This window comes from Citrus sinensis, chromosome 3 (assembly GCF_022201045.2).
Source record: "Citrus sinensis cultivar Valencia sweet orange chromosome 3, DVS_A1.0, whole genome shotgun sequence".
Lineage (NCBI taxonomy): Eukaryota > Viridiplantae > Streptophyta > Magnoliopsida > Sapindales > Rutaceae > Citrus > Citrus sinensis.
The window spans coordinates 33,607,733-33,630,159 of record NC_068558.1 but is presented as its reverse complement, the minus strand read 5'-3'; the positions used below and the strand labels follow the sequence as shown (position 1 = coordinate 33,630,159).

The window sequence follows — 22,427 nt, the reverse complement described above, 5'->3', positions numbered from 1 at the left end:
CATGTCATCACTCTGAACCCAAACCACCACAAGATCCTCCACCTCCACCGGCTCCATTACCTTTTTACAAAAAAGAGCTCAAATGGATTGCAAAGCATTGCAAATCCGAGACTCCATCACCAATCCCACTTCCAACACCACCATTGGCTTGTATGATGTTCTCATCTACCTCTTCAGACTATTCTTCTTCTTTTCCCCCTTTAGACACTCATATAGATTCCCAACGAAATGTTGTGTCCATACCTTTTGTCCTTTCACCAATTACCTCATCTGGCCACCTAGAACCTCCTAAACCTTTTGAATCAAGTCCTCAACTGGCAAACCCAAAATGCCAAGGCACAGAATGATACTTTGTTACATATCAATTCCAAAGTTGAAAAAATCAGTTTACGAACTGAACAACTTGAGACAAAAGTTGACTCCATTGCAGCACAGATGCAGCAGATCCACCAGAATCTTCAGTCTCAAATTACTCACCTCGATTTTGAGTTACGAGCTATGATTGCCCAGCGCTACTATGGCCCCGAATTTGACCAAAAAGAAAGGGAAATCAGATGCTTAAAAGCTGAGCTTGATCAGATTGAATCTGACAAACAGAGACCTATGCTTTTTACCACATCACCTCCTATCCCTTCCATCGGACCAACTTATCACCAATTTGCCTCTATGCTTTCCCCTATCCGACAGTATGATCCCTCTAAGTTATTTGGTATGACTCACACCCTTTTTCGGGATAATCCATTGCCACCACTACTTAAACCTAAATCAAAGACTAAACCACAACCGCGACCCGTCACATTTCATCAGTCATCAATTTCCATCCCTGGTCAACAATCTCCTGTTTATACGCCGGCATCACCGACTACACCTCCATCATCATCTTTATCCCAACCTCCTACTCAATCTAAGGATAAAGAACCCATGCACCAGTTTAGTGCCCACACAGTCGACCACTCATCTTCCCTAGATCACCAAACTTCTGATTCAAATCTAGTTGTTTCTGATAGCCATACCGAGTCCGACACAGAATCTTCAGCATCCACCAGTGACTCTGAAAAATCCTATGCTGATATCACTAAAATCCTGATGGCTCAACCTGATCCACCTACCCCATGCCAAACCTCTCATACAAAACCATATGTTGATATTCCCTCTTAAGTTAAAGAAGAAATGCCTGAATCTTCTGCCACAAACCAACCCCCTCCAGCTCATACCCCGACCGGTTCCACCAGTCAAAAATCATCGAATGGTCCATAGTTCACATTTGATGATCTCTCATCTCATAAATGGCGTGACCGACTTAATGAAATGTCTGCCTAGATTGACCTCCAAATGCTACGGCCAGGAGCCACAACTCAATTAGTCCTTAGAGAATTTGCTACTTGTTTTACGGGTGCTCTAAGAGATTGGTTTGATTCTTTAGGACGTTATTGCCAATTACAATTTGTTGATCTCCCAGAAGTCTCAAGTGTTCTTGCTGTTCTCCATGATCAATTCCTTGGCGACCCCTCTGCAGTTTTTAAAGCTGCACGCCGAGACTATCTCAATATGAAATGTTGTTCCCTCAATGCTAAGGATCTTGACTTCCATTACAAATGCATGTCCCTACTGTTCTATAAGCTTAATGGATTCAATGACCCGACATTAAAGCATGTCTTTCTGCCTTCTCTTCTAGACGAACTCCAACCAGACATACAGAGACAATTCACAGCATCCAATCTTTCCCTTGACAACATCTCTCTTGGAAAAATTTTCCAACTTGCCAAAACTTGTCTTGACAAACTTTGCGAGCAGAAACAGTTTTTCAAAGAACTGTTGAAAGATAAAGAACCATTCGGGAGTGCTTGCAAAAAGCCTTATTTGCAGATCAAATGCCAGAAGAAAAAGGATTGTGATTGCAGTTCTAAAAAGAAAAGGCATTTTAGGAAATTCAAAAATCCAGAATTTTCTTCCAGGCCTCGCAGATCTAGAAAGCCTTACAGATTTTTCAGAAAGAAGTCATCTTCTTTCAGAGACTTTAAACGGCGAAAATCAAGCAGATGTTTTATCTGCAAGAAAAAGGGTCATTATGCCAAAGATTGCCCTAATAAGCGAGAAAAATCTATTCAGTTAGTTGAGCATCTTCAAGCCACTACAGATTATTCTCCAGAACATGATGAACTGGAATTCTATTTCTCTGAACAAGAAGAACACAATGATGAAATAGTGTTCGCACTGTAAAATTCCTCTGATGACTCAGACAATGATCAGTCCCAAGTGATTTTCCACCAACAGTTACTGTCCCTCGACACTACTGTCCCTATACCATCCATCAAACTCCAAATCTTACCCTCAAAATTCCAAAGACCCGTTCCAGCAATTGGTCTTATCGACACTGGTGCTCAACGCAGCATGTTAAACCCCCATATTCTTCCTTCAAAATACTAGACCGAGTCTGAAGAACATTTCAAAGCCGTCAATGGCAAACTGTTCACCACCTCTTTGATTACCAAAAAACCCATTGGTATTCAAATTTTCCCCAATTGTGTCATTTGGACCAAAGTTATCGATTCAACTCTTCCTAATAAGGATATCTTGTTAGGTTTTGACGTCCTTCACCAGATCAAACATCTCCAGATCATTCCCACTGGAATTCGAGTCAAGTCCATGTTCAAACCATTCACAAACATTCTGAAACTCTACAATCTGTCTGAAATCCCCCAGTCCTACCAGGATATTTCAACCAAACTTTTGAGTTTCTGTCTAGAGTCCCATATTGAGTTCACCCATCCAAATCCCTTGTGGAAAAATAAGTCTTTCTTCATTAAGTTACCTTTCAAACTCAATGAAGACATTAACCCGACCAAAGCTACTCATCCAAGAATGAGTCCCTCTGACTTACTCCTAGCCCAAAAAGAATGTTCCCAACTGTTAGCCCAAGGTCTAATCGAGCCCACAAGTTCTCAATGGGCTTGCCAAGCCTTTTATGTTGAAAAGCATTCTGAAATTGTCCGAGGAAAGAAACACCTAGTCATTGACTATCAGCCATTAAACATTTTTTTGCAAGATGACAAGTTTCCTTTGCCCCGACACCAAAGGATGTTTACTTTTCTAAAAAATGCCTAGATCTTTTCAAAATTTGATTTAAAATCAGGTTTTTGGCAATTAGGCATTGAACCCTCTGAACGTTACAAAACTGCTTTTTGTATCCCAAATGCCCATTTCCAATGGACAGTCCTACCCTTTGGTCTTAAAACCGCCCCATCCATTTTTCAAAAATCCATAGTCGCAATCTTTCAGCCTATTTTACATCATGCATTGATTTACATTGATGATATCTTACTTTTTTCAGGATCCCATGATGAACATCGCCAGCTGTTAACTCAATTCTATGATATTGTCCAAAGTCATGGAATCATGTTATCGGCCAAGAAAAGCACCATTACTACAAACAATATTGAATTCCTTGGTATGATAATAAAAGATGGTCATTATCAGCCAGGAAAGCATATTGCCCAAGAGTTGCTTCACTTTTCAGATTAGCAACTTTCCAAAAAGCAAGTTCAACAGTTTCTCGGCACTATCAATTACATCCGTGATTTCATCTCACATGTGGACCACTACACTTGCCACTTCTCAGCTTTATTGAAAAAGAAGCCCCCATAGTGGAATGCTGACCACACAACTGCTGTCACTACCTTCAAGCAAATTGCGTAAAATCTGCCTCCTTTAAAGTTGAGTACTGATGGAAAGCGCATATTGCAGACAGACACAAGTGATGAATCATGGGGTGCTATCCTCCTCGAAGAACTCAATGTAAAAGAACACTTTATCGCTTACGCTAGCAGATAATTTTCTGACACACAGAAGCATTACCATAGCGTGTTCAAAGAAATCCTAGCGGTAAAGAATGGCATCAAAAAGTTTGAGTACCATTTGATTGGACACCACTTTCTCATCCGAATGGACAGTTCAACCTTCCCCAATATTCTCAATTTCAAAGGTAAAACTGTTCCCAAAAAAATATTACTCAGATTAAAAGATTGGTTTTCCAAATATGATTTTTCGGTCAAGCATATAAAGGGATCCCAGAACCTCATCCCGGATATGCTCTCCAGACTCTCAAAACCAGAAAAACCTCTCATCCTGTTTTCCACTACATACAATTTTCCGATCATCTCCATGGCTACATCACTACCCCCAGAAGCTCTCACGAAGAAAACTTTTCCTTTTAACAAAAACTTCTCTTCTGTCTTTGACATCCAAGAGTTTGCAAGAAAAGCTCTCTTTCATTTCTTCATGAAAGCCTACCTTGTCACAGAACCCTTTCCCTTTTCCACCTTCCACCTAGAAAATCTGTTCCTTACAGGTTTAACCCTTGATCCATCCAGAGAAACCACTGAAGATGTGTTATGGTACATCTGGTGCCTCACTGTCCTTTATGCAACCAAGTTAGTTTTACCAATTACTCCCACTTTAGAACACCTCCTTAATCCAGACAACGCCACCTCTCTTACCTGGACATTACTTGAATGGTTCTCCCCAATACCATGGTGGAGAAAAAAGCTACAACAACTGTTAGAAATTTACAACCTTGAACGTATGCCTGCCTCAGAAGCACAACTGTTCACATCAGTCTTTATCATTCACAAGCCATACTTTCAACATCCAGACACAAACCTCTTTTGGACTCAAGACCAGGTATATGAATGGTTCACTGCACCATATCCAGCTGTCATTGACAATGAAATCTAATCCACCCTGCACAACTACCTTTGTCAATTAAATCACCAAACTCCGCCACACAAAGACATTTTCCACACCTCCTTAGGTCCACAACATTACCTTATCATGATCCCCACTCCATCTGCTATTTCTAAACCAAAGTCCACAGGCATCATCGTCAAAGAAGAACGACCAGACTATACTGACTTCCTTTACCAAGACTCCCAAGACCCATGGGAAGAATTCCTTCCCCTCAGCCAATATCTCCAACAGTTTCCACAACCAATCATGTATGAACCAGGATCCTCATCTCAACCCTCCAAAGTTGACAAGTCCACTCAAATGCCAAGTCCCAAGTCCCAGTCATCACCCTCCAAACCAGGATACCGAAGAGAATGTCCTTATCCACCTTGCCATGGTCCCCACTGTAAGCATCCAAATCTCTCCAAAACCTTTTTCCCACCAACCTCTCGTGACATTGATCCCGATGAAACTGACAGCTCATCTGAAGACGACTACATGAATCTCCGCTCTCTATAAAGTAGTTTGTCTTGTTGTAATAATTATGTTCCACTTTATGCTTTTGTCTTGTATAATTATTAAAGTTTGTTCTTACTTTAAGCTTTTGCTTTTGTCAAAGTCATGCTTTAATTATTAAAGCCCACTTTGTCACTTTGTAATAATTAAAGTCGTGTCATAATGTTTCTTTTACTTTTGCTTTTTTAAAAGATAGGGGTCCTGTCCTATCTTCCTGAGAATTCTCCTATATAAAAAATTCTCCCCTCCCTTCTAAGATAAGAAGTTTTCAAGAAATAAACTCGTGTGCTTCAAAATCATGAATTTCTAAATTCTCCTCTCTCTCTACAAATGAAGATCTAGAGAAAGAAAACAAATAAAGAATTAAATTTGTTCATTTTGAAAACTTAAGGAAGTATACTCTGCACTTGCCTTTTGCAAAGATCTTGTGCATCAGAAAATTTTTGATCGTTTCTTATCTGGTTTGGTACCCTGTTTTAGACTAAAAGAAAGTCTATTTTGGGTTGTATAACCCGATGAAAATGTTTCAAAGTTTTTAATCTCAGAGGTATATCGGCTGGAAACCCGAACTTGCGGACTACTAGTCCAAATGACAGTCTTAACTGTTGTAGTTCTGGTATAACAACGCCACGTATCTGCTGATCTCTCTATGGTATCAGAGCCATGCTCGTCCTTGAAACCATGTTGTTTTCTAAAGTTCAGTTTTTATGCTCAAAATGGTATAATTTAAGTCTTTTTTTTGTTTTGATCTCTAACCTTCAGGAGCAGAGAGTATTTCATCTTCATAGCTTCTCCTTCATCTGTAACTCCTTCCAAATCCTGTTACTCTTTCTTCTACTCTTTCTTTGCCCAAATCCCGCACTTCTCATACCACCAATAAGATTGAAAACCTTGTAGAATATTCTTACATTCCTGAATCCGTCCAAATCAGTGAGTCGTCCTACCCTCTCATCAGCCCTTACCAGCTGTACAAACGCCCCAGTTCCTTTACTCGCAGCATTCGCACCCTCATCTCTACCAGACGGCCTCACCCTAAAGAATATATCCAGTCTTCTCGCCTAGATCAATGTGCTCTTCAAGCAACCTCTGCTAAGCAATATGTCACTCTGGAAATACCCTCAGAACTGCTTTCCAATTGGAAACGAGACGGTTATACCCATCTCCATCTTGAAGGCATCCGCCTCATCCTTACCCTTCATGGAAGAAAAGGGTTACTGGTCACAGCTCGAATTGCTCTGCTTGATATCCGGTTTAAACAGTACCAAGATGCTGTTATTGGCACTGTCCTCACAACTCTTCATGCAGGCAGTGTTTTACTCACCTTTTACCCAAACTTCAACCTTTCTCTCCAAGATCCCAACTTACCCACAACCTTGAAAGTTCAAGTCCAAATCCAAGGTGCAGAACAAATTTCCTCTGCTAAAATTGCCACCCTCCATCATCAACTGGTCTATCGGCTTCAAAATCATGCCTTAGATCTACCCACTCCAGAACACCACTCTGACACCCTCATGGTGTTAGCTGAATTTGACCAAATCCCCACAATCATCCAAATCCCAAGACAAATTCCCCGACATGAGCTCATCAAGCTAATGCCTCTTGAATGGATCTCCAACTATGAACAGTTCCATAATAATACAGCTCCAATTCAGACATCTGAAAGCATGTTTGAACGACGACAAGATGGCACAGTCAGAATGATTTTTAAACCACCTCCCAGTGCTCCTAAAGAGCCTCCTAGGCTCTCCTTTACTTATTCTTCAATGATCATAGTTGTTCAGACAGCCCAAGAAGATCTGCCCATTACGAGGTTCAATTCCAAAGGCTACCCTGTTTTAGACTAAAAGAAAGTCTGTTTTGGGTTGTATAACCCGATGAAAATGTTTCAAAGTTTTTAATCTCAGAGGTATATTGGCTGGAAACCCGAACTTGCGGACTACTGGTCCAAAGGACAGTCTTAACTGTTGTAGTTCTGGTATAACAACACCACGTATCTGCTGATCTCTCTATGGTATTCACTATTAAGTTTTGTTGGTTTTATTGGTTTTGTTTGTACTCTTGACTCTTTTAGGGCATGCATTGGAGACGGATTTAGCACTAAGCCCACTAGGTGGTCTCCTAAGGCCCTAAATTTTAGAGATGCCCAATATTTGACATTTGTTTAATTAATACACTAATAAATAATTATTCTTCTAAGATTTCAAAGATTTTATTTAAGTTATGTATATAAGAAAGCCTAACTTTTAGATGTGTTCCTATTATTACTCCCATTTATAATTATCCAAAAATAAGATTTGTTTTCTCAATAAAAATTGTATATTTGATAATCTTCACATATGGTAGGATTAATAGCTTTACAGTTAATTCTTTATTTTATTAATGTTTCCAAAGAAAAAAAATAAATACTTTCACTTTTCGGAAAGAATACTCTATTAAAATTACTAGCATTAGATTTGACTTTTAGTATTCCTTTAAACTCTATTAAAAACCTCAAAACTAATAGACATTGAATCAACAATAATCTTAGCTAAAATATTTCTTTCGCTCTTCTCTACAAAGAAAATTATTCTCTAAGAAATATATTGCTATCAACTAATCATCATATTCATCTCAACTGGACAACTTCTATGTGCTATTCTTCATTATTTATTTTAAATTATTATTATTCTTTTCTTTTACAAATTTAATTTATTTTTAATTTTTATATTGGTATATGGCTTGTGTAATCCAAAAGAATTCAAATTTTAAGTTATTTTATATATCCTTCAAAAGTTGATGTTGTTCAATGTACAAAGACCTAAAAAGAAATTCGCCTAAGGCCTCGAATCCCTTAAAGCCAACCCTGGATTACATGATGGGTATAATTTTATTGTGTTGTTATTTTGTTGCATTTTTAGCAAGAATATGTGTGTGTTTGTGTGTGTAACAAATTCAATTAACATGTTTTCATTATTACATACTAAGGTCTAGCTCCTCTGGTTAGTAGGCAACCTTACCAAGACCTAGGTCTTAGGTTTGTGTCTCATATAGTATGTGTCTATGTTTAATTGATTTTTTTAAATAAATATTTTGTTTATTAGGGAAAAGAACATGTGACATTGCGTGGTCTGGCGAAATTAAAAGATTTAGCATACACTTCCTCAAATTTTAAGAAATAATTATATAAACTTATTTTAGGACACATAACACATATTCTTTTTTGGAAAATTATCAATCATCCATCCAAAGAATATTTTGTTATCAAAAATACCAAAAAAGTTTAAATTTGTTCAATTTTACACTCATTGTTTTCAATTTATATCAACCGTCCACAAAAATATTAACTCTGCTAGAGTACTTAAGATGATCTAAGCAAAATGACTATTTTACCATTTTTAACTTAATTAAATTAAAAACAAAAATAAAATATAAAACATCTTGCCATCTTCTTCCTTGTCATATCTCTCTATATTTTAGTATTCACGAAATAAATATACAATTTGTGTCAAATCCTTCATTTGCCAATATCCTTTCCCACCAAATCCTTCAACCACTTGTGATAATTGACAATAACTTGCCTTGGACTTTGAAGGCCGGCCATTCAGGAGTCCTTGGGAGGTCGCAACTGTCCGTAAGGCCGACAGAATAGGCAGTGACGGGCAGTGGCTATGATGAACATGCCCCACTTCGATGAATGTTTGATGACGGAATTTCTGGGGCTGTCCTTCGTTCTTACCAAATCCTTCATAATTAGAAGAAGATGAAGTTAGGTCTAATTGTTTTTATTCTTGTTCATCGTTGATTTTATTCTTTGATTTGCAATAAAAAGTTTATTTTATGTTATAATGTGTCATTTGAGGTATATGAAGTATGAAGGATTAGATAAAAATAGTTTTTATTTTAATTTTTATATCTTAAAATATTATTTCATTTATGAAATTAGTATGTTAAATCTTTAAATTATCGTTGTGATGCCATCAATAATAATAACTTAATATTTTAGTGGATAACTGATACAAACTAGAAACAAGAAGAGCTAAATCAAATAAATTCAAGCTTTTGTAGTATTTCCCTCCTTTCTTAAGCTTTTATTTATGCTGAAAATGATCGTGTAATGATCACACAAAAAGTTTATTGTGGCTCGAGTTGGTCTTTATGCTTACGTAGTTGTTATATTTTATATTTCGTTTTATTTTATTCCTCTTATTATTATTATTGTTATTGTTTCTGTTTCATTTTTCATGGTCTAGTATAGTACGTTGTTTTACTTGTGCTTGATAACTGCTAGCTTGCCACCTAATCTTGACTAAAGTATGACCGGATTTTTTCACACTGAAGCAAAAGAGGGCGAATTGAAGAGTCCGGAGAAAATGAGAAACGGTGGAGAAATTAGATTAAGAAAACATATTATTTACTTTAATAATTATTAAACTATGTATTAAAAATAAAACAATTGTTGGTTTACTTAATTAGTAACTTTAGTTAAAAAACAAATTCTTAGATAGATCTTAGATTTCTCTGTTTGCTTGAAATTTAAATCCAGTACGCTGATTTTAATTGTGCTTATTTTTTAAATACTATTTTACCAAACATACATTACTTCTAAATTCTTAAATAAGTAATTAAATTATGTGCCACTGAAGGATACATAATTCTTATATATTTACTGCACTTCTCAAATATCTTGCAGTTTAAATTATATGCTACCTATCATTTTTGACAGTTGTTTCATATTAATTTCTTATTCGATCATACCCATGTATATGATGAATGAATGATATATTACTAAGATAAAAGAAAAAGGATATTTGATTGGAAAGGAGAATTTCTTTTGTTCTTTAATACTTTTCATATTCACCACGACGTTACTTATTATTTAATCATTTAACTTTACGATTAAAAAACATTTTAACGTACAAAAGTAACATTATATATCAGACTCGACAATAAGATGAAAAATAATTTTTACCATAAAATCCATTAAATCGAATTCATTGATTTTTTTTATTTTTTTCCAGCGATGGTTGGGCGATAGCCATCTCTCAATCCGGGCAATGGGCTATCGCCCAAACAGAGTTGGTGGTGAAAGGCCGTTCCCCGATTTCAATTTGATTTTAATAGAAAATGTTAATTTTAATAGTTTCAATAGGCAGAATTTCGGATCAACATTAGTACTGCAATAAGATAATGTTACCCAAAATATATGACTCCATTTCTGAGTACAAAAGAGTGAAGTTTTGATTTTGTCTTATACGGCAATTAGTGTAAGCATCCTCCAAGAAGCCCAATGGGTTTTCTCAGAAAAGGCCCATGGAAAATTCCTAGGCTCATTAAAAAGGAAATGAAAAAAAAAAAAAACGCAATTTAACGCAAGAATTAATTTTATTTTTCACAATTTCAAGCAACTATTTGGCTTAACAAAACCAGAGGCCGATCCATCAGCATTCCTACACGATGCTTCAGCTGGTTGATTCTTGTAAATGAGCTTCACATCCTCCAAGTTTATGCCAGAGCATGGATACTTTGGACTACAATCAAACTTTACAGCAATTTTCGTTGTAGATGCTCCATGAATATCTTGGTATGTTACATCACTGATTTTAACCCCTGATGACTGTTGAATATAAAAAATATAATTATTAATTTGAATTTTATTCACATAAACGTCTAACATTCGAACATACAAACTTGTGATACATAAAATACCTTTCCAGGGCAATTCTTGTTGTCCGGGCAGTAATTTTGATCAATTACGATGGGATTATCGACATTCTTCATAAGAGCATGTTGGAAAAGAATGTTCCGAGCAAATCCAGTGCTTGGTCTTCCCCAGGACTTAATCCTCAATCCATTTTCAGTTCCTGTAAATGTCACAATTTTTACTGTCACATTTTGCACTCCAGCCTCATGCAGCTCTTTGCCTAAGCTACCAATGCTGCAACGAATTCACAATAGTTGCACTAAATATTATGACATAAAAAAAAAATGCTATAAATAAATCATCATGCATGTTCTTTATTTTCTACCTGATGCCATGGCCAGGGCCACAAGCAACGTTTTCAATCCATAAATTGGTGGTGCCAGGGCCAACTGATACACAGTCATCTCCAGTCCCAATTATATCGTTCAAAATTGTGACATCACTTGATAATTGAACATGAATGCCATGGGTGTTAGGGCTGTTTCCCGAGGCCGAGACTCTCACCCCTTGTACTTTCACATTGTGACATCCATTGATGACAACATGAAACATCTGGCTATTTTGGGATGTTAGTCCGTTAATCAGAATGTTGTTTGAGTTGCTAAAGCCCAGTGTCTGCTCATTTACACAAGAAGGAACGTTATTAATTATTTTAATCTGAGGAGAATAACCAAAACCAAAAACCACTTAATTTATGACTATAATTAAAAGCAACGATCTTCCAACTTACCGTGGCACCGCTAGGGCAATTATTATTGCCTGATCATTTACAAGCCCACAAGCCAGCACCTTGGCCATCAAGGATGCCACCATAAATATAAACGCCATTAACATGCTAAAATAAAATCCAGTTTCCCGCATCTCCAATGACACGATAATCGGATGGAGCCACTAGAGTCCCATCAATACGTGTGGTAATGTCATTGTTCCTGCATTGGCCTTGAAACACAACATTGTGCAGCAAGTACCTCCCGGGTGGCACGTAAATGGTTGAGGCCGCAGTTGAGCCACAAGCTTTGGCCCATGAAGCTAGAAAGGCTTTCGTTGAGTCACTCCGGCCATCCGATTTGGCTCCCAAACTGATCACATTGTAAGTGACCACTGGAATTGCTAAAGATGAACTAAAGAAGAGAATCAAGAATATTAGTACTAAAAGAATATGCAAAGACATTGATTTTGCCATTTTCTTGAAAACTTAATTTGAAGATAGGAATGAGAGGAATAGATAAATAGTTTGAGGATTGAATGTTTGGTTGATGGAATTTGAAACGATTTAGTGGGGGCATTTATAGGATTTGAATTGAGTGAAAGCAAGCTGCAAGCGCCGAATTTTGGGAGAGATTATTTTTGCTTTAACTAATACAAACTTTATTTACTTAAATGCCCTTGCTTGAGACTTGGATAATATATATTTGATGACAGAAGGCTACAGATGCAACCAAAGGACAAGTGCAAATACATGGTTTGTAACTTTGTATGATAATGGGAGATTTCAAAGGCAGTTCTAATAAATTAACAGAAAAACGGAAAAAGTATTTCTCTAATTTCAGCTTGTCGGTTGCTATATAAAATTATGCCCTTATGTTTGCTTTAAGCACAAGATCAGGCAATTCCCGTGGAACACATTTCTGAACTATTTCCCCTTAATGCTTGAAATGGCAACCTATTCTTCGTTTTGACATTTTGTTTCCTCAATTCATGTGGATCAATCTATTCATTTGTGAACTATTTGTTATCGTTGCTTCAAATTGCAGCCTTTCCATAATTTTGTTTTTGTCCATCATGCCAAAAAATTACTAGAAATTAACATTTTGTGCCGACAGCTAGCCAGAACATAGCACACATAGTTAACGGAGCTAAATTTCAAATTGCTATATCAAAGAATGTAGCATATACACAACTAATCATTAAAAAGCTGTAATTTTTTAAAACTTTTTCGTTATTTATATCTCATGCTAGTTTATATGATTGGATTTGAATCTGTACAAGCATATCCTCTAAGTTCCCCGTTATATGTTGTGAAAATTATTAATTACGCTATCAAGTTTCGCTGGTTTTATGGGTTTTGTCTGTACTACTGACTCTTTCAGGGCAATGGGCATGGCGTGATGGATGCAATTTTATTGTATTGTTATTTTGGTCTTTTTAGCAAGAATAATATGTGTAACGAATTCAATTAAGATACTTAATAAATAGAAAAAGAATTGTGACACTCTGCGAAAAGTTACAACAAACACTTCTTTAAAATTTTAGAAGCTGCAACATGACTCGGAGGCTAGGACTTCATATGTGGAGCGAAAAATGGAGAAGTAATCGGCGGTTCTTTTAATTATAACAACAGTTTCAAAAGAGGGAGAAAAAAGAAAAAAAAAAAAAGGATGAAGAAGAAGAAAAAGGCCCTCCAGTCTCTAGATGTTCATTACTTAATTGCTTTTCACTCCTTTCTGCTAAAAGCATTCCATATTAATTAATCAATTACATCGCCGTCATAATTGTTGCTTGTAATGGATTAGTATAAAAAATGAATAAACTTTTAAGAAAAGAGTTTCCCCACCGGGGCCACCCCCACCCCCGACCCCATACCATTACGTAATATAGACCTACTTGCTTGAGATATGGCAAGAATGAGAGGGGGTTGGGGGGGTGCTTCCCTGTGGCAAAATATCATTTGCGAGTTAGCTTACGAGTTAATCAGTCACAGCACAGCAAGCCAAGTGAGTTTAATGATAGAAAGCAATTTTTATTTATTCTGAAAATGGTCGTGTAATGATAAAATAGAAAGTTTAAATGTTGCAATAATATATGTTTTAGACATTGTTTTACGACAGCAAGAGACGTATTCTAAAATCTTCATGGTAAAAAGGTATGTAGGACATTTTTATTTTGAATAGCACAATAACATAGTAATTACCTCAATTAATTTCAATTTCAATTTCAATGATTGTTCGTTGTTTTTACTATTTAACAGAAAATTGAGGAAATAATTATATCATATTTTGTTGGGTTAGCTATGTTGCCACATCGCTCATTTTAATAAATGATGTTTCTTGGTTCTCATAAGGATATAAAGGGATCAATATTAATATACAATGAGCCAATTCATGGGCACTGGCCACAGACGTATTTAGAAGTACTTTTAGCACGAGTTAATGTCATCAATGTACACTGATCGCACAGACGAATGCTGCAATTATTCGTGCTTTAATTGATGTACCGAGGGCTACATGCATGGTGCATTACCAAGTTTTTGGTGTTGGAAATACGAATTAATATTGCTTCTTTGAATTTCAAAACCTGCCGAAACATCAATTTCAACATAGAAAAGAACTCCATAAGTAGTAGCTATTGATACTGTTTATGTCACTGTTCACAGATATTGTTTATCAGATACTATTTACAATACTGTTCATCCACCAACAACTACAAAATTTGTCAAGGCGTGCACAAAATACTATCCTTTAGACCGATTTCCGCTCCTCTATGAAGATTTCCCAATGAAAAAAAGAAAACAAATAATGCGGATTGATCTTCAGGATTTAATCATGATACTGCTGCCATGTCGCTCATTTCGATATATATGAGTTCTTACAAGGATATAAAGGAATTAATATTAATATATAATGAGCCCAATTAATGGGCAATGGACACAGACGTGCTTAGAAGTACTGTTAACACGAGTTAATGTCACAATGTACACTCATCACAAAGACAACGACTGCAATTATTCATGCTTTTATTAGTGTACCGAGGGCTACATGCATGGGTAAATTGCGAAGTTTTTGGGGCTCCCCTGTTTAATGCAATTTTTGTTTGGTACGGATAGCAAGTGATTGATCGAGTACTGACCAGCACACACAGTGGAATTCGAGAAATCACAAGTATATTGTGAGGCTTATAGTTTACCATAAAATAATGGAGTTACCTCTAAAGGAAAGTCTTTAGTTAATAGGCCTCTGACGATGTAGAAATATAAAGATTGAAAGATGAGAGAAACTAGAATGTTGAATAACGAAATTTTATTAGGAAAAGTTTGAACGAACAAAATCAATTTTTTTGGCCCCTTTTATAATAATCTTGAATATCGCTAATTTATCGAAGTGGACAAATTTAAAATATTATTTTATAATAAAATTCTCATAATCTAAATAAGGAAACCAAAACAAAAAGCACTTAAATATGATATTTGAAAAGAGATAAAAATCTTGAAAGTAATAGAAAAAATAGGAAAATATTTTAAAATTGAAAAAAGATTGGGAAAGAAACAAAATTATTGGTTCGACGGCATCTTGTCATAAGTTTCGAAATGATATATTATACGAAAAAAATGGACAATTGTAGCCCAAGTTATGACTCTGAAAAATACTTTGGTTATCCTACTAAACCGTACTACATCAATCAGAAACTGAACTGAGTAGTTTAATTCTTAAACAATTTGTTGGGGAAAGGACTCACACAAGCAATTGCAAATTAAGCGGAAATAAAACTCTTTTCCTTTCTGTGTTATTAAAATAGGATGTGTACCATAAATAATAGGCAAAAAAAATCAATCAACTGAATCTAAAACAATAAATCAACTACAAGAGACACAAATTTTTACGTGAAAAACCCAAAGCAAGAAAGAGTACGAGGCCATAGTCCGATACAATCTTCCATTATATTAATGAGATTACAGCACAAGTTTTTCTCTAAATAATATTGGAGGCTAACAACATCAAGAATCTCAATATTCTTGGCTGCAGTAATAGCCTAATCTATGTCTGTCTAACATCTCTACTTTTATGTATTTAAGTCCCTTGTGATTTAATTATGTGTGTTTTATTATAATTAAGTATTTTATGTATTTTAGGGGGCATCGTAGTCATTTCACAGTGAACGAGAGATTAGATAGTAAAATGGACAGCAATTTTGAACTCAGGACAGTCGAAAAACCTTAGGAGGAGTATAAATGGATAAACGACATTGTTCACATATACGATACTATTCATTATACTGTTCACGACACTATTCACATATACGGTACGATGACGTGGTATTGACTATTGACGTGGCACTGACTGATGACGTGGCATTGATCGATGATGTGGCAGCATTCGATTGGACAAATGATCTGGCATTGAGTTGTATTGACTGATGACGTGGCTTGACCAATAATGTATCACGATCCTATTGGACTAAAATGTTAATGTGGCATTTACTGGTGATATAGCAGTATGTTAGTGGACCGAAAAAATGTACGTACGATACATGCATATACAGGGAATGACGGCCCTGATGATGTGTTCTATCCAATCAGAACTTGTCACGTGTCGCAATCCTGAGCGTCCAAATTATTTTAATCCGATAACCATGATTTACTTATTGTATCTATAAATAGGGGGCTCCCCCCTAATGTGACACCACTGAATCCATTTTTGAGCTCATTTTCTGTAATTCCTTCTCTATCTTGTATTTGCTACGTATTTTAATAAATTTCCATTTTACCCCTAAGTCAATTATGAGTAGTTAATTTTCTTTCAAGCTTGGGTTGAAGATGAAGTCTCAACATGTTCCATGGGCTTAATTTGGTAAATTTACTTTCTCTTCCTCTCTAATTTTTATGGATGATTTGACTTTTTGTCGACAAATAATAATAATATTGTCTAAATATTACACTGGTATAACCGTCTTCCCAGTGCAATGTTATTACTATTTGGCACGATAAGCACTTAGCACCTAGCACCATATTTATTGGAGTGAGGTTCATGAGGAGTGGAAACCCCCCTCATGATTTAATTGGCACTAATAAAGAATATTAAGCCCATGATGCATGTTGAGTGCAGATCCAGAGACCCAAGCGCTTCATTTTAATAGTTTTCACCTTAAGCTGTTCCCGCCTTTCTAATTTAAATTTTAGGACCGTCTAAATCACTTTCAACGCAAATTCAACCACCCACATAGAAAATTAACTCTGCACGCAATTAAAATCCACCTTCTCATGGGATCGACATTCGTCACCGTTGATCTATTCTACAATAGATTCGTGTAGATGTGAGTTCAATAAAATTTACACAACATTCAACACTTTTTTTTTTTAGATTCTTCATTCCGCAGCCTATCTGTAACTATATCAAAGGTTAATTTCCTGTTCAGCTTTGATTTATTCACTGACACCACTAATATCTTCCAACTGTCAGGTAAAGAACTAAGTAACAACAATCCTTGTAACTCATTATCTCATATAATTTTCATAGTAGTCAACTGATCAACCAAGCCCTAAAACTTGCTAGTGTGTTCAGTTTTACTACGCCCTTTCTTGTGTTTCAAATTAACAATCATTTTCATCAAATTGGCTTTGTTCTATGCTATCGGCTGCTCATAAATCATCTCTAATTTTCTCCAAAGAATATCAACCTTAGATTCCTTCACGACATGATGGTACACACTCTGATCAATCCATAATCTAATAGTACTCACGGACTTCTGATTTAATTGAGCCCATTTCTTATCATCTAAATCGGCGCGTCTAGCTTCTTTGCCTTTAATGGGTTCATGTAAGTCTTTCATGTACAGCAAATCTTCAATCCTAGACTTTCAAATACTATAATTCCATGACTTCAATTTAATCTTGCATGCCAAGGACTTCTTCATCTAAACCACACAAGTAATAAAAATACAAAACCTGAAACTCCGAAACAATTTATTAGGAAATACGACTCAGTCAAAACAAATATCACTTATTTTCCCCGAAATATTAGGGACTATATTCTTAGTGGGTTGAAAATTAATAGTTTTCTTGAGAATTATAGGGAAGAAGATAAAAACCACTATAATTGCATATAAAAATCTTGGGCAAAAGAATACTAGAAGAGGATTCTTTTTTCTCTCCCTCTCTCTCTGGGTGACTAAATCCATTAGATCTTTTTCTCTCTCTACAATTGGAAAATTTCTCTTTCGCTTATGATTTCTTTAAGATTAATTATTTTCAATTCTTTTCCTTTGAATTTACTTAAAAGCTTTTTGTTTAAAGCAATCATAATTAAAGCATGTGAATTGCGGTATGGGTTTTTCCAAGTAGACCCAAATCGCTGACTTGAGCGTTGGAGGGTTTTTGACAAAAAAACTTCTGGCGCCCCCTGATTGTTCTTTGCGCTCGCAGGCTTGCGGGTTATCCTCTCATGGATCATTTGCTTATTAGTTATCTGCTCATCAATTATCTGCTCATGGTGCTCACTGATCAACAGCTCATGAATGTTGTGCTCACGGAGAATCTTCTTGGAGATCGACCACCAACTTCCCACCAAACAAATTTAATGTTGATGCAAGGATCTGAGATCAAGTCACTAACCAACTCATCCATATTTTGGCATGCATCAACATTTGGCGCCATCCGTGGGGAATCGATACAAAAAGCCAACCTTTTGTCTCTATCTAGGGCAGAATATTATCATGCACGAATCGCAAAAAGCTCTCTTTTATTTTGGATTCACGTGAAAACGAAATGAATCAAATCAGTAAAAATTAAACCAATGTTGACATTCATGAACTTGAGATCGGTAAAATCTATCTCACAATTTTCATTTCTGCTTGTATTTTCTATTAAATTGATGTGATTACTTTCAATTTACTCATCTTTGTGTGTGATATATTGCATTTGAATTATCAATTACACATGCCACAACCTTCGTATAGTTTGAATTTGTTTCCGTATTGGTAAACTTGCGTATTCACATGACACCGACTTGAGAAATTTAACTTTCATAATAATTAGAAATTGGTTGGGAAGCATGAATTTGAGAAATGTTGAATTCCAATGCTAGTTGCTTTATAGTCAAACTTCTCTCCAGATCACGTGCTTACCATAAAATTCTGCACATATTTCAAGCTTAGACAAATTAAGATCTTAGTTACTTTAAACATGATGGCACATGCACATGATCTAATAACTTTATAAATGCAAGACTCACAATTGGATTGTGCCACGGTTTTGGCATATTTGCTATATATTAATTCTTTTAAAATAAAGATTTGGCTACTAATTTAGTGCAGAGATATGGTGTTTTACGATTTTGGAAACAAGTTTCAGAGGATATTTATTAAAAGTGGTGATACGAGATCACGCACAACAAATGTTCGACGAAATAATTGACAAAATTGAAAAAATTTCGCAGCCTCAAATTCTAAGGAACAAGCTCAGGAATCTACAGAAGAACACTCATGATGGTGAGATTAATTGGATTGAAAAGCAAAGGCAGCAATTGAAATTGAAGGGAGTGACGCTCAAAAGAACACTGTCTAGGAGCCAAGGACTAAAATCCAGTATTACAAGAATAATTCTAAGAAGGGAGCAAAGCAGAGTCAAGCTTAGGATTTGTTTAATGAAGTACCAATGAAATAATGCAAAGCACAATCTGAGGTGCATTTGTTCTAAAACCTCAGTTTTATATTTATCCTTTAAATCCAAGCGTTGGAGGGTTTTTGCTGGAAAAACTTCTGGCGCCCCCTGATTGTTCTTTGTGCTCATAGGCTTGCGGGTTATCTACTCATAGATCATTTGCTTATTGGTTATCTGGTCATCAATTATGTGCTCATGGTGCTCACTGATCAACAGCTCATGAATGTTATGTTCATAGTCAGAGGATCTTCTTGGAGATCGACCAGCAACTTCCCACCAAACAAATTTAATGTTGATGCAAGGATCGGAGATCGAGTCACTAACCAACTCATCCAGATTTTTACATCAACATTTGGCGCTGTATGTGGGGAATCGATACAAAAAGCCAACCTTTTGTCTCTATCTAGGGCAGAATATTATCATGCACGAATCGCAACAAGCTCTCTTTTATTTGTGAACAAAAAAGCAGAGCAGGTGAGTTTAAACTCGATGCTAAAACTGCTTGTGATCAGATTATAGTAATGTTCAACCCAATAATATTCATTGCTGATTTGGTTTTCATTAGTGGATCACGTTTCTCAGGTCGTGAAAAATAAAGCGATAAAACATATTTGGCATTTGAGCATTGTCGTTTCTCTAAATTCCTATACCAATTGCACAAAGCGTGCATACTCCTCATCTCTTCTCCTTTAATCGCTACATATAAAACTCGTTGATGAATTGAACGGTTCATCCTGGCATCAACTCGTTGTTCATGCGATAGGCTAAAAGGGGTGATGATGTAATTTTACTGTGTATTCATGAATTCTTTGCTTGTTTGGGGGTGGGGGATTCCGTGAGCCTAGGCCGGAACCAAGATTTTGATTTGGGGTTGCCAAAATGTATATAAAACAAATATTGCTGTAAAAATAAAGTAAATGCTATTCAAATCTTAAATGAATGAAAATACAAAAAAATATTATATATTACACCATCTAATTCAATCATATACAAAAACGTAAATTATGCTTGAAAATTGATAATCATAATTAATAAATTAACAATGTATAAATCTTAATACGAAAGTAACAGACATAATTCATAAGTTAACAAATAAAAAATAATGCCGCAAAATATAAATTGAAGTTTAAAGTTTTGAACGGAAGAGTCCTTATTAATTAATAAGAATTCAAAGAAATTAGTATCGATAAAGAAAGCAAACCTTGATATTATATATAACCATGCATCAGTTCAACCTCATTTATGTAACATTCAAACAAAAAATCAAATGACTATTTTACTAATTATTTCAACTTTTTTGTGTCACAATTATTGGTTTGACGGCAGGGCAGAACTAAAAGATAATTTTGGGTTTGGTTCATCTTGTCATAAATTTCAAAACGGTATATTATATGTAAAAAAAGGGATACATGTAACCCAAATTACGACCTCTGGAAAGTACCCTACTTATCCCACTCAACCGTCCTACATCAATAAGAAATTGAACCGAGTAGTTCAATTTTTAAACAATTTCACTTAACTGTCATTTTAATTCGAATTTCGTAGCAGTAGGGGGCTAAAAATTAATTTAGGTTAAACCTACCTCATTACATGTTTTTGCCGGGTGTTTGATGTAATTATAAATTATTACACTACTCTTTTAAAACCTTACATTAAGGGCAGGGGTGTACCGTAATTGTTGATTATGTTGAACGGCCAAATAGAAATCTATTCAAAGTCGCACAAGAAGTCCGTCAAAGACTTGCTTTGTTAGTGCCCATCTGAAAGCTTATGGCTATCCACCTGAAAAATTTAATTTCTTCATGGAAGAAGAGATCTACCCACAACAATGACAAATTCTACTCCCATGACACACATGGGGTTGATCTAAACGCTCGGACTCAATAAAGATAAAGCGTGGAGCTAAAACCACAAGGTATATAAGCCTCTACATGCCAATTGGGGGGAGCGATTATATAATTAATTTGTTTTTGGCTTTGGTTAGAATGTAGCTATTTGGTTGTTGTTCATTGTCTTCGCCTGCCCCTTGATCAACTGCAAAACTTAATTTATTCTCCCATGTTGTTCCAATGTTATCACACTTCTAGGAAGAACTACAGTGTTACTGATTGTCATGCGAATTTGGGAGATCCTCCTATGGTCATTCGGAAGTTTCTTTCTTTATAGACTGATGGCTTCTCCAATTATAGATTCTATTAATTGGCTTGTTTCATTTAGGATGGTTATTTTACATTAATGTACTTTTTTCTATTATATTTTATGTATATTTTCTTATTCTAGAACGATGGTACTTTTTAAGAGGTAAGGCTCACTCTATCCTCTAAACTATTTTTCTCTTTCTTCTTTATTTAATAAATTTCTCACTTTAGCAAGGTTGCTTTTAAAAAAAATTAAAAATTTAACAAGTCAAAAATCAAGGGGAAAGGCATCCACACCCCTAAAGTTTACTTAAATGATTAAACAAATCTCCTTAATATCATAAATTGTTGCATAGACTCTTTTTTAATTATTAAATACTTAATTACAGCAACTCAATAATTGACTTTAAATAAACATGTATGATAAATATATAAAATAAGATAAATTTTTTAAAATATTTTGAATGTTAGAAAAGTTATTCTAACATTATTAATCTGTCACATTCTTTTCATAATAATAAAATATATTTGACATTATAATAATATTAAAATAATTATACTAACATTCACAGTTATTTATAAAATTTATATTATTTTATTTAAAATATAGTTTTTAATTATGTCTATATTACTATAAATCTTAAAGTCAATTTTAAGATTCATATATTTTAATTAATAAAATCTATTGGGATAGACTAATAATAACTTAATATTAAAAATACTTTTCATTATACATGTTATTTTAATAATTATACTTATTATAATATTTAATTTGTATCATATGATATTTATTTATTACCTTTTATCTTATTACTAAATTTATATTTATTTGAGATGTTATAATAAAAGGGTATAATAATCATTTATGAAATTAAGGGGATTTCGGTGACTATTTATGAAACTAAAAGCATCTGTTTGATTATTTAAACAAACATTGGGGATGTTAGTGACTTTTTCCCTTTTCAAAATTTTAAAGTTGGACAGAGTGTACTGACAT

The 22,427-nt window shown here is 35.1% G+C and overlaps 1 pseudogene; it reads right to left on the bottom strand.

Moving 5' to 3' along the window:
- Positions 1-10,609: 10,609 nt before the first annotated feature.
- Positions 10,610-13,775, bottom strand: LOC127901365 (polygalacturonase-like; annotated as a pseudogene).
- Positions 13,776-22,427: the final 8,652 nt, after the last annotated feature.